This window comes from Canis lupus, chromosome 15, assembly GCF_048164855.1.
Source record: "Canis lupus baileyi chromosome 15, mCanLup2.hap1, whole genome shotgun sequence".
Lineage (NCBI taxonomy): Eukaryota > Metazoa > Chordata > Mammalia > Carnivora > Canidae > Canis > Canis lupus.
Window position 1 is genome coordinate 15,541,525 of NC_132852.1, and position 12,847 is coordinate 15,554,371.

Below are 12,847 nucleotides of genomic sequence, written 5' to 3' on the forward strand. Positions count from 1 at the left end.
GGGATTCGATCCCGGGTCTCCAGGATCGCGCCCTGGGCCAAAGGCAGGCGCTAAACCGCTGCGCCACCCAGGGATCCCTTCACATTTGCAATGTCAGGAAACAGGGAAGTCAGACAAGGATATAAGAACTTCTGGTAAGGACCTAAGAAAGGACCATTCGCAAAGAGGAGAGATGGTTTCTAGTATGAGGTCTGAAGGAAGCAGACAGGAAAGTCTTCATGAAGAAGGAGCAAAGGGCTAGATCTCAGAGAGTGGGGTCTAAGCAGGCAGAGTTGATGGGGAAACGGGATGCACTCCAGGGCAAGACCCAACATGGAGATCCCTTTACAGGTAACGACCTCCAGATAGATGTTGATGGACCCTTTTTCTCCTTCTGTTTTTCTTGTTTGTTATTTGTTTTGTTTTGTTTTTAGGATTTAGTTAGGATTCTTCTTATCCTTATCTCCTACAAGCTCTCCTTCCAACCAATTTATCATATATGTACTTCCAAAAGAAAGGAACAGTACAGAAGTATATTAAGAAAAAAAATGACTAGTCCCTATTAACATTTTTTAATATATTTTTTTATTTAATCATGAGATACACAGAGAGAGACAGAGACAAAGGCAGAGGGAGAAGCAGGCTCCATGCAGGGAGCCCAATGTGGGACTCGATCCCAGAACTCCGGAATCACGCCCTGAGCCAAAGGCAGATGCCCAACTGCTGAGCCACTCAGGAGTCCCCCTAGTAACCGTTTGATGAGTTCCTTCCAGACATATTTCTATGTTTTACATCTATAGAAATTCTTATGTACTCACATGTGCTTGACATTAGATCTAAAGCTACTAATAGATTTCTAGAACAAATACCCAATGATACGTTCTATTCATTACATGGTCTTCTCTATCTTGGCAGACACTTTCTAATACCTGTAGCCACGATTCCAAATGTAATTATTAATTACAACATATACTTTATAAAGCAAAGAAGGTATTCTTTGTATGTACAATGGTGGGAAAACCTCTGCTCTGTAGACTCATGCAATATTATTACTTAATCTTTGAGTCTGTCTGCAAAATGGGGATACCATGTGTCCACATCCAGGGTTATCTTTAGCTAAACAATTAAAATTAGTCCTATAAAATATGAATGTGTAGGGACGCCTGAGGGTCTCAGTCGGTTAAGCGTCTGCCTTTGGCTCAGGTCATGATCCTGGGGTCCTGGAATCCAGCCCCGCTCAGTGGAATCTGCTTCTTCCTCTGCCCCTCCCCCTGCTTGTGCGTGCATGCCCTCTCTCTCTCAAATAAACAATAAAATCTTTTAACAAAATATGAATATGTAGAACACTACTCAGACACCCTACAACATGCCCTAACTACAAAGCCAGTCCTTCTTAGCCTGTATCTTTTCTCCAACAAATACTCGGTTAAAATTCAGAAGCAATTTTGTGGCTTTACAGTAAGCACTGGAAGCCTTTTTCAATGCAGGAAGCCACCCACCAAAAGGAGCCAGGGCATCATGGCTAAGGTAGGAGAAAAAGGAGCAAGGGATTAAATGACAGAAAATGGGAAGAAGAAAAAAAGCTAAGAAAAGAGGTGTGCCTGGTAGAGAGGAGCAGACTGTCACAAACAACCGTCTCCTGGCCACTGGCCCAGCCCTGCCCTCTGGTCTGCCTATCAAGCATGACCAGGAGGCATAGGCGGTCTAGTAGCCCAGACAGGTCCCTTAGGATGGGCCCTCCTACATCTCTCATCCTGACCCTCGTTCATGTGTGCTGTCACTCAGCCATTTCTCTGCAAAAGCAATACTGCCCTCCCCAAGCATTCCGCTGAGAACTCCTACAGCTGTCAAAGGGGCAGGTGGGAATCGGGTGAATAAGACACCGAGCTTTTTCTGAAGAAGCCCAAGTCTTACCCTTATGTCACCAGAGGGGCTCCATGGAGCACTGGCTGAGCAAAGAGGGTGCAGGAAGTCAGAATGAACAGACAAGAGTAGCCTGGAATCTTCGGAGCATTCGGAGCACAGGCTCACCCTCGGGCCGGGGTCTCTGAAGGATGGTCTGGGGGACTGCAGACCTTTCTAAGGAAAGCAAATTAGCTAGCCCTTCAACAGATCTACTGAATCAGAGACTCTGGGGGTGTGACCCAGAAGTTTTAGCTAGCCCTCCAGGGGATTCTGGTGCACGCTAAGGTGAGACCACCAGCCTGGAGGCCTTAAGGTCCCAGCAGGGAAGTCCTGAGGAATACTGCTTCAGAAAGAAATCTACAAGAAGCCTAAGAAGCAGCATGAAGAATGGCATGAAGGGGAAGGGACCAGAGAAAAATCTGGTCATGTGGGCCTGGGTGACAGCAGTGGCAAGCGGGAATGGGGAGAAAGAAGGGTGACACTAGAAGTAGTAAGGGTTAACGAAAGGGATCTGGCCAGTAAGTGCTTTAAAGAAGGAGGTCTAAAAATAGCAGTCCCATTTAATCAAAAATAGAAGACTGGGCATGGGGGCCAGGTTTGAGAAGAGAGTCACTTTGGCTTTGGAAATATGGAGACCAAATCCTTTTCAAGATAGTAGGTTAACCTCCCAAATTCCTATTTTGAGAATTGCTGCTCTAGAGTAAAATTTTATGAGAAACTTTTTGGCTAAGTAATTCTTTGGTGAAGGTTCATTTTTTTTGGTGGTATATAATCCTCAGAACTTTGAGAAACATGGAAGTAAAGCAGCCAAATCCAAGTTAAAGAAGTTAATGACATCCCAAATAGCCATCATCTTGACAAGTAACTTGAAGACAAGACAGTTATGATGATTCTAATTGGCAATCACAATACTTAGCAAAGGTTTGAGGACGAAGCCGTAAATGAGTCCTATGTCAAAAAGGCACACCATTTAAGGCATAGGTGAAACTGGGTAAAAGGTCACATTGTCACTCATTTGTTACACACTCTGTGATTTCAAGAGAGGAGTCTGAATAAAAGGGGCGCGGGGGCCACTAAGCAAGATCTGCGCTTTGAAATTTGTTGCCCTATGAAATGATCACCCGTTCCCCTGAAGAATCATCATTTTTGATGTGCGTATGTACTATCATTCTTCTTGAACAAAAATGCTATTTGTAAACACTGGGTGTTTTATCACTGGATGATTTATACCTACAAAGCAGAGGGACTGTACCGAGTGTTGGGAAGCACAGCTATACCAACAGAGCTCAAATGTCTGTATGTGCTACAAACCCAAGCCACTTCAAAAGGAGGGCATTTCATTACTGGGTCATGCAAGTACATGTCGCTATTTCTAGGAACATCTACTTAAATGAAAAAAATAATACTTCTGGATTTCTGATATAAGCTACAGATTGAGGGTAGAGGCCGGGGTTTCAATTGTCCTCAAGAAATAGGGAGAGCTAAGCAGACAATTCTAATGAAATGTGCAGGAAATCACTCTGTAAGACTGAGTGTCAGGCCACCTGGGTGGCTCAGTGGTTGAGCATCTGACTGCCTTCGGCTCAGGGCATGATCCCAGGGTCCTGGGATTGATTTCCGCATCGGGCTCCCCTCAGGAAGCCTGCTTCTCTCTCTGTCTGTGTCTCTGCCTCTCTCTCTCTCTCTCTCTCTGTCTCTCATGAATAAATAAAATCTTAAGAAAAAAAAAGATTGAGTGTCAAGAAAGATTATGCTATACACTTCTTTAATGTGGTTTTAGTTTTTCCAATTTAAAAAAAAATAGAAAATGGTGACACTATGGTCAAATCGGTGGTCATGAGTACGTTTTGCAACATCTACATAAGCCAATATTCCTCTTTTAGAAATTTAAATTCAATTAATTAACATATAACGTATTATTGGTTTCAGAGGTAGAAGCCAGAGGTTAATCAGTCTTATATAACACCCAGTGCTCACTACATCATCCAGTTACCCTGTCCCCTCACCCCCACCTCCCCTCCAACGACCCTGTTTGTTTCCTATGATTAAGAGTCTCTTATGGTGTGTCTCTCTCTGATTTCGTGTTTTATTTTTTCCTCCCTTCCTCTATGATCCTCTGTTTTGTTTCTTAAATTCCTCATATGATAATGGTCTTTCTCTGACTTACTCTGCTTAGCATAATACCCTCTAGTTTTATCCTTGTCATTGCAAATGACAAGATTTCATTTTTTGATGCTGAATAATATTCCAGTGTGTATAAATATGTAAGGGCTCTCTCTGTAATCTGGCTATTGTGGACATTACTGTATAAACATTGGAGTGCAGGTGCCCCTTCGGATCACAACCTTTGTATCTTTGGGGCAAACACCCAGTAGTGCAATTCCTGGGTTGTAGGGTAAGCTAACGGTCCTCCTGAGGTTGGACTTCCCACATGGACTGAATTAGGAAATAAAAGTTCAAGTTCTACTTGGGGCCAGTAAAGGCAGGACCACGGTGTACATGTGCATATCGGTGGTTCCCAAGAACAGAACTCTTGCCAATACAAATACAGGCCCTGGCTCCTGCTCTCTGAAAGTTCACTTTATGACACTTGACTTTATGAAAGATGCACATTAGTACCTATTTTCACTAACTGGAAGAAATCTGAAGAGGAGTTTTACGTTAATGAAAAAAACTGTTACTGTATCAATGTAGTCTTTTGTAAAAGGGAAGTGGCATAACTTGAACTTTTGGAAAGTGGGGGAACACTCTTGCTTTGTCATCTAGGCTTTTGTAAGCCTACTTTCAGACAGCAGAGAAAACCTGTATTTGGGGGGGTGGGGAAAGGACTCCCAAAGGTGAGAGTCATTTTGTGCACTCTCACATTTAAATGCAAAGGGGAATCACATCCTTGAGGACTTCTGGGGGATGGAAATACCCAAGCTTTATAAACTGGTCTTGTCCATCTCAATCTAGAAAATGGGTGTCTACAGGCCACGAGAGAACTGTATGACTAGTAAGGAGGCTATTGAAGACGTGACTAGATTTTAATGTTAAATCCACCTCTAGGGGGAAAGTAGCACGTAGAACCACAGCCCTGAGCACAGGGTTTGTTGTTGGGTTTTGTTGGAGTTTTTATTTTTGGGCTGTCGCCAACATCTTCCATGTGAAATACTCTTCCCAGCACTTAGATTTCTCCACGCATCTTATTCTGCCCAAAACACCACTGTCTACTTCCCGGGCACAAAGCCGCTCTTCCATCCAGGGACCTCTTAGAGAGACTCTCTGGCCATCGATTCTCATCTCCAGCAACACTAGATCTTTGCTATACCGAACCGGGGCTTTTAAAGGCCAGCCAGTTGGCGACCTTCCCAACCGTCTTTCCTGAACGGTAACAACAGGACATCTAGAACTCACTTAGACTCCCCATGATAGGCTGAACTGTAAACGTCCCAGCATAACGGGGAACGCTCAGGATCAATGTTCATGCTCACCACTGAACTAGCTGACTTCCTGAGGTGCCCAGGAGTAAAGAAAGGGAAGAGCCATCACGTCACAATCAGTGCTGGGTTCCGTCGCCAGAGTGCAGGAATGAGGGAAGCTAAGTGAGGATTTCCTGAGCACGGGCTACATGCCAGCCACTCCGCAGGTGAGATGACAACCCGAGGGGGAGGCTGTGGGGTGACATTTAAAAGGTCATGGGCCCAGCTCCGTGGATATCTGGTATGGTAACAGGTTTCTCTGCGGATCACGAGCGGGTTCAAACTCACCCACACATCACTCATCTCCATCTTCAAGGAGCCAGACCCAGGTCACCGGTGCCAGGCTCAGTTTTTCGGTTCTCCAATACTTTCCCCTAGTCCTCAGAGGGGCTTCCATTGCACCCTTCATTCACTCTAAAGTTTCCTACTTCCTGAGCCTCCCCACTGCCATCCCAAGGGGAGGATGTGCTTACATCGGGGTGGGGGAGAGGCTGGCACAGTATTTAGAAACTATAGTTCTGTGCTGCTGAGCACATTTCAATGTCATCACCAGGGGAAATCGGCCAACCACAGAAGGGGAAATAGCACCCTCCCACCTCCGTGAGAGGGAAGAAAGTCTAGAGCCACAAAATCCAAAATCCCACAAACACACATTGTTCCAGCAAAACAAAACTGCCCATAGCATCTCTACATGCCTGCCATTTAGAATATGTGAGTTATTCTGCTCCACTTTTGACTATTCTAAAGGGAACCAGTGTCTATTCTCACCCATGGCTGGCCTTCTAGACATGAATGTAAGTAGGGATTTTTGTCGAGAGGCTCAGAAAGTTTATATTTGTCATTTTTCATTTGGCCTGAGTTGACCCTGCTTGTGGGGAGGCTATTTTTAAACTTAAATAAATACTCCAGCACACACTTCTGCTTGATGAAGCCTCTAGGAGGTAGCGTCCTTTGTACAAAATCAAATTGTTTTTTCAGACCTGTGTTAACCTTGTTCCTAGTTAGTGAACTTATTAAGCTTTTACTGCGTGGTTAAATGGAAGCCAGAAATAAATTTTTCTAAAACAATCACCTGTCTTTCTTTGAATTCCTAAAGGCAGCCTGTGGGCTGGCCTTGGCACAAAGATCAGAAACTCTGCCTTCAGTTCTCTGTAATGCCTGCCCTTTACTTTGCAGCCTACTCACCTACCCACCGCTGCCCCGTGACCAGAACTGATACTGCTACTGCCTCATTCAAATCACTGGTCGCTTTCAATTAATAGGTGAGACTTTTTAGCCATTTAACTCAGTTAAGCTTCCTACAATGTGAGTCTAGTTAAGAGAAAGTAATTAGCAAGGTTTTTCATACCTTTTTTTAAAAAAAGATTTAATTTATTTATTCATGAGAGACACAGAGAGAGAGAGAGACAGACAGACAGACAGACAGACACAGAGACACAGGCAGAGGGAGAAGCAGGCTCCATGCAGGGAACCTGACGTGGGACTTGATCCAGGGTCTCCAGGATCATGTCCTGGGCCAAAGGCAGGTGCTAAACCACTGAGATCCCCAGGGATCCCCCCTTTTTTTTTTTTCATACTATGTTATTAAGAAGCCTCTTGTGTCTTAGCAGGGGTGCTAAAGTTACCCCAAAGGTATGAAAATGCCGCTGTTTGCACACTCCCAGAATAATACATCTAAACAGGAACACCCTTCCAAATACATTTTCTCCATCCACTGCCCCAACTGCCAGGACCGCTTGCTGAGAATGCCCTCAGATGCCATACGCTTCAGAAAAACGTGTTTGAAAGCGCTCTAAGCACCACAGCAGCCAAGTTGCTTGGGATAAGATTAAAAAGGCAAATCTTGGGCAGCCCCAGTGGCCCAGCGGTTTAATACCACCTTCAGCCCAGGATGTGATCCTGGAGACCCAGGATCGAGTCCCACGTCGGGTTCCCTGCATGGAGCCTGCTTCTCCCTCCGCCTGTGTCTCTGCCTCTCTCTCTCTCTCTCTGTGTCTCTCGTGAATAAATAAATGAAATCTTTGGGGAAAAAGAAAGGCAAATCTTTGCATATATCTTTGACTACATGTACAATTAATTTGCAGTTAGACCAGGGAAGCCCAAGCAGTGGGCAATATTGACTGGAAACGTGTGATTACAGATGGCAAGTAAATGAAGGTTAATGCTCCAAAACAAGGATTTGCAAAAGTATTATTGACAAGTATGAAGCTGACGGATCAAACCAGAAGATTCCCCGGAAGTCCCACACGTACTTCTGGTGGACCATTCCGAGTCTTCCCAAGGATGAAAACTTGTTTTTATTTATGTCTATATTTACGAGTGACTACAGAAACAACGAGACGGCAGCTAATACCCTTCCTCTTTATGCTCCCCTGCTACCTCCCACCGGGTTCAAGTTGGGAAGTCTAACACCTCCTCTTACAGGTGCTCTGCCACCGACCGCCAGGCTGGTGGCAGCGGTTCCACCACCTGAGCGCACCTGCCCTTCCCAGGCAATGTCTCCTGCTGCTCTGCCCCGGCAGCTCCCTGCACCCATGCCTCACAGCGCTGGGGGTGGGGGGGTGCCATTGCCCAGCTGGACATGAGCACCCCCACACGGAGCCAGCCCCAGCTGCTCTTGTCCAGCACATCACCTCGCTTCGCCTTCTGGTTTTCCTCGCTTTACTGGGATGCAATTGACAAGGCCCCCGCAGCGCTCGAGGTGACCCCACGTGCGCCTGGACAGTGGGAAGGTTCTCCCCATGGAGTAGCTCATCGCCCCACAGAGTCGCATTTTTTTTTCTTTCTCCGTGAAAACCCTTCAATCCTACTCTCTTGACAAATCTCAACCGGACGATGCAGGGCTCCCAACCACGGCTGCGACGCTCTAGGTGGATCCTCAGACTTCGCTCCTCTGACAGCTGAACGTTTGTGCCCTTTTCGCCCTATTCCCCCACCTGCAGCCGCGGGCAACCACCCTTCTCACTGCTTCTCCGAGTCAACCTCTCTTTGTCATCGTCACTCTGTGTTGCCAATGTCATTACCCCAGAGGCAGGCAGGCTGTGAGTCCAATGTGAGTCTTCGTCGAAACTTAAAACCAGGCCATTTATTGAGCATTGCTTCCACAGGCCGGGTATGTTACATTCAGTTTGCTCCTTTCCGAGTTCTTTTTTTTTTTTAATATTTTATTTATTTATTCATGACAGACACAGAGAAACAGGCCGAGACAGGCAGAGGGAGAAGCAGGCTCCCCGCTGAGCCGGGAGCCCGCTATAGGACTCCATCCCAGGAATCCTGGGATCATGACCTGAGCGGAAGGCAGACACTCAACCACTGAGCCACCCATGTGCCCCTCCTTTCAGAGTTCTTAAGGGAGAAGGAACCAGAGATCTTGCTTTAGGGCATGAGAACAAGTTGCTCACATTGCTCTTAGTTTAAGGACAATCCTTGCCCTCTCCCAGGGAAAGAAGGAGTCCTTGGCTGCACTGCCCGCCTGCCCATAAGCTGCATGAGGGCAGCAGCCTCTCCTTCCCGGGGATTGTGCACACATTACTCGGCCGATGCTCAAGTGCTTCTGAATGGATGCCTGTCAGATAACTGCTCCGTGCCACAGAACATTAAATCCAGAACGCCACATCCTCCATATTAGACCTTCTGGGGTACAGGACTAAACTGCTAAGGCCAGCTGCTAACCTTATATACCCCACCATGTGGATGTGTCAACTCAACCTTTCACGCCAAAGGGCCAGCCAGCCAACATTCGCCTCAATGTCACTAGATCATTTGCCGTGGAACGCATCCAATTTAGGGAGGCAAGATAAGGGAGACCCATAGAACTGGTTCTGCATCTTGAAAGATATGAACCCACACTAGAGCCAAGGAGTAATAACTAACAAGTTTAAACAGTGAATCTGTTATAGACTAATTAGTTGCCAGAGGTAAATTTGAAACTAAGTTCTGATATTCTTCAAATAAAGTCTTAAAAAGGCTATGGACTTACTGGTATAAAAAAGTTTTTGGGGGCTCCCGGATGGCTGAGTCGATTAAGCGTCTGCCTTCAGCTCAGGTCATGATCCCGGGGTCCTGGGATCGAGCCCCACATCGGGCTCCCTGCTCAGGGGAGAACCTGCTTCTACCTCTCCCTCTGCCCCTCCCCCTGCTGGTGCTCTCTCACATGAATAAATAAAATCTTTCAAAAAGAAAAAAAAAGGTTTTTGCATCCTACAATTTACTCCCTTCTCTAATATTTAAAAACAAAGCAAGTAACTTGGGTTATCATTTAAGTACGTTATAATCTGACAGCGGCTATCCAAAATCCATCTTTTGACAAGTAAGCCATCTCAAGGCCTAGACGACATCTCTCACCAGTTGGAAGGATTCCCATATTCCTTTTACGACCTCCTGCAGCAGTTATAATGATTCTCATTTACACTTCGGAAGAGTCTGTTGCCTCAATCTCTTAAACTCTGGTAGGTGGGCCTATGACCCGATCACACCGAGTTTTGCCCTGACCCCATTTATGTCTAAGCTGGTACAGGAGTAGAGGAGGAGGGGAGGCAGAAGCTCACCAGAAATCCACTTTTGCTGCTGTGGCCCAGGCTGTGACAGCTCCAGGCTCCCGGCTCCCGGCCCAGGCCTCACTCCCACCCCATCCTTGACAGTGTCTGCCCCCACACCCAACCTGTGTGCAGAACCTCAGGCTCTCTACCACCACCTGTTCCTTTTCTTCCTTCAATTCCGTCACTACCTTCAGATCCATCTGCCTGTAATCCCCATTTGCAGAAGAAGCTGCTCCTGGGTTCAAAGGTCTAGCCACCAACTCTTCAGATTAATCTAGATAGAACCAAACTTTCCTTATTATCTTTATTCATCCTCCTCTGGCCCCTGAAGAGCCCCAGTTATAATATGTAACTTTCAACTCCTGTTAATGACAGCAGTGTAACAGACTTCTAGGTATTCCACTAACAATATGGGGATCCCTGGGTGGCTCAGTTTTTTAGCGCCCACCTTCGGCCTGGGGAATGATCCTGGAGTCCTGGGATGGAGTCCCAGGTCGGGCTCCCTGCGTGGAGCCTGCTTCTCCCTCTGCCTGTGTCTCTGCCTCTCTGTGTCTCTCATGCATAAATAAATAAAATCTTTAAAAAAAACAATACGATATAATTTTGCCTCTTTGGATTCAGCTGTTTTCTTGTGTATAAAACATCAGGCCTTAACAGAAGAAGAAAACTAACATTTACTGGACACTTAGTATGGGCCAAGCGGATACTCTGCAAATATCTATGCACTCCTCTTTTTTCTTTTTTTTTTTAAGATTTTATTTATTTATTTATGAGAGACACAGAGAGAGGCAGAGACACAGGCAGAGGGAGAAGCATGCTCCCTGCGGGGAGCCTGATGCGGGACTTGATCCCGGGTCTCCAGGATCATGCCCTGAGCCAAAGGTAGAGGCTCAACCACTGAGCCACCCAGGTGTCCCCTCAATGCAGTACTCTCAACATCCCCACGAGGGAGGGAAGATACTGTCACTCCTGTTTTCCAGGAATCTCAAGGTCAGAAAGTCAAGGGAACTTGCCCAAAGCTGCCTGGTCTAGGCAGAGGAGCCAGGTCCAGCCTCTGCCTCTTTGGGCCCTTCTGGCTCCATCACGCTCTCCTCTGTCCCTGGGCCGCAAGGTGATCTGGGCCCTCACCAGTCGCGAAGGGCTTAGGTCACTGCGGTGAAGGCCGTCTTCTCCAGGGGGACACAGGGATCTAACCTCAGCCAACAGGCAGAGGCAAACAAACCTGGAAATGCACACATCACTTATGAAAGTGATTAAAGGCCACACGGATACAGAGAAACTCACTTCTATCCACAGCTCAGAGTTGTGGAGCAGGGGCAGAAAAATTCTGTGGCAGCTGGAAGTTCCTCCCTGACACATAGGAAAGGCAGCCTCTGGGTCCCGCTGCTGCAGGCGGGTGTCAGCTGCAACCATGGATGCAGGGGCAGAGCCCTCTAAACAGAGTGCAGGTCAAACCAAGCTTGAAAGTTAAGAAAGGCTTGTAGGATTCTGTTCCAAACTCCGGCTTTTCTGTCCCGTTACCAGCCTATGTCCTCACCACCTTTCCTACATGGGGCTATAGCACGAGCTATAGATCTCATTTATGCATTTGAGAGAGAGAGAGAGAGAGAGAGAGAGAGAGAATACAAGCAAGGGGAGCAGCAGGCAGAGGGAGAGGAAGAAGCAGGTTCCTCACTGAGCAGGGAACCTGATGCAGAACTCGATTCCAAGACCCTGAGATCATGACCTGAGCCAAAGGCAGACACTAAACCGACTGAGCCACCTAGGTGCCCCTATCACCCTGACTTTTAAAAAGAAATGTTAGAAGCTGTAACTTCTCAAGAACCTCTGTGCTGGTGCTTAAAGAAGGTGTAGCTTGGGATCAGGCGGTGTGGATAGAGATGAGATGCAGCAAAACCAAAAAGGGCAGATTCCTGTCATTTTAATACCCGTGTAAGGTTTATGGGAAGAGGAGGGTAAAAATATGAATGTGAAATGGGGGCAGGAGGCGTAAGATCAGGGTGTGGACTGGCAAATGGTGCTTACTTGTTTTCAAAGTAGGAACAAAACAACAATATTTTATCCTGGCAACCCATTCCTGCCACCATGCCAGATATACAGGCGCTTCATGAATACTTAATGAAGTGAATTAAGTGCTTCTTTCTGCCACAGAAGTCTGTATGACCATGCTAGCTATAGAAAAGCATCTATAGTTACTGAGCATTGGAATTCAAAGCTAGTCTTAAATTCACTATTTTAAGGGCTTTTTTAGAAATGCAAAGCAAATTTTCTATCTCATTCCTAAGACCTACAAGTTCTGAAAATCAGAGCTAAATCTATTTCTATAAGCAAAGAGAAAAATCAGGAAGCCTCTCTACGAGGCAGTGGAATTACAGATTTTAATCTTCTTTTGGCTTAGCAGTAATTGTAAACTGTTCTACAGAGGACATGAAAGCTTATTTTTAATAAGTCTCACAATGACTTTATGCTGAGCTGGAACTTAAAAAGCACACTGTGAGTGCCTCCACAATTTCTCATACAATACGAATTAGGCATTTACAGTTACTGCTGAATTATAAATATCTTACATCTGCACTTGCCAAGTACTCTTTTCATGGTGATGGCAATGCTACTATGAGACACTGGGTCCTCCCCCAGAAGAAAAGGAATGTCAAATCTATTAGAAAAACTGAATTCCACTCCTTCTTGGTTTGTGACCAGCTTAGGTGAAATATTAACTCACATTTACCTCATAAATAAGGTGCAAAGCCAACTTTTCTTGGCAATAATTCAGTCATTTTATTTTTACATTTTGGCATGAATTAGACTGACATACCTTCTATATGTTTTAAGCGTTTCAAATTTATGAATTCAAAAAAAAATTCATGAATTCAAGCAACTGCCTAAAAGAAAGCAAAGAACTAAAACCCTATAAATAACAAAAAGGTACTCAACAGGCCAGGGCTTTGACTGGAAGGGCACCTC

At 45.8% G+C, this 12,847-nt stretch overlaps 1 protein-coding gene across 13 annotated transcripts in view; it reads right to left on the minus strand.

Moving 5' to 3' along the window:
* The window catches only part of ACSL1 (acyl-CoA synthetase long chain family member 1), a 70,509-nt gene that overhangs the window by 33,913 nt on the left and 23,749 nt on the right, over positions 1–12,847 (minus strand). The window lies entirely within an intron of this gene.